This window comes from Saimiri boliviensis, chromosome 11 (assembly GCF_048565385.1).
Source record: "Saimiri boliviensis isolate mSaiBol1 chromosome 11, mSaiBol1.pri, whole genome shotgun sequence".
Classification (NCBI taxonomy): Eukaryota; Metazoa; Chordata; class Mammalia; order Primates; family Cebidae; genus Saimiri; species Saimiri boliviensis.
The window spans coordinates 9,945,555-9,946,556 of NC_133459.1; the positions used below are offsets into that span (position 1 = coordinate 9,945,555).

Below are 1,002 nucleotides of genomic sequence, written 5' to 3' on the forward strand. Positions count from 1 at the left end.
GGGCTGTTTGGAAGGGATTGCCTTCCCTATGCTGGGATCCTCCCAGCACTTCAGGCTTGGCAGGAAGGGGGCAGCCTCTAACCCCCAAAAGCAGGTTGCCAGATCCTTTTTTTTTTTTTTTTTGAGACGGAGTCTCACTTTGTTGCCCAGGCTGGAGTGCAGTGGCGCAATCTCGGCTCACTGCAACCTCCACCTCCCGGGTTCAAGCAGCTCTCCTGCCTCAGCCTCCCTAGTGGCTGGGATCACAACCCATGCCCAGCTAATTTTTGTATTTTTAGTACAGACAGAGTTTCACCATGTTGGCTGGGCTGGTCTCAAACTCCTGACCTCAAGTGATTGCCCGCCTTGGCCTCCCAAAATGCTAGCATTACAGGCGTGAGCCACCACGCCTGGCCCATGTCAGCTTCCTGATGTCATCCTTGGAGTTGGCATAGATCATTTTGCCCTTAAGGGGTGCAGATTCAGGGGCACAGAAGATAAACACCAGGTCCTCCTTGCTCTCCTGGGTCTCACATGTTGCGTCACCTCTGAGGGCGCAGCAGCAGTCTTTGTCTGCAGCATCTTGGCAAGTGGCATGGGGTGGTCAGTGGTCCAGCACACGTCATCCCCCACGGTCTCGTCGCCCTCCTCCAGGGTGGTGTTCATCTCATCCTCTGTCAGGCAGAAGAGCAACACTGCCTTCCTGCGCGGCTTCACCTCCTCTGGCATGGAAGATTTGCCCACCTTCAAGTCAGCACACACCCTGATGACACCATCAGAGATGGCCACACCAGAGGCCATGTTTTCAGAAACGAAAAGGAGATAGCAGCCAGGTGCCAGGGCTCACGCCTGCAATCCCAGCTTTGGAAGGCCAAGGCAGGAGGATTGCTTGAGCCCAGAAGTTTGAAACCAGCCTGAGCAATATGGCAAGACCTGGTCTCTACAAATTTTTTTTTTTTTTTTTTGAAAAAGAATAAAGAAGAGGAAGAAAGAGAAAGAGGAAGAGGGAGAGAGGATGGGGGT

At 53.2% G+C, this 1,002-nt stretch overlaps 1 pseudogene; it reads right to left on the reverse strand.

The window, feature by feature from the left end:
- Positions 1-367: 367 nt before the first annotated feature.
- LOC120366096 (cofilin-1 pseudogene) lies at positions 368-780 on the reverse strand (annotated as a pseudogene).
- Between the last annotated feature and the right edge of the window lie 222 nt (positions 781-1,002).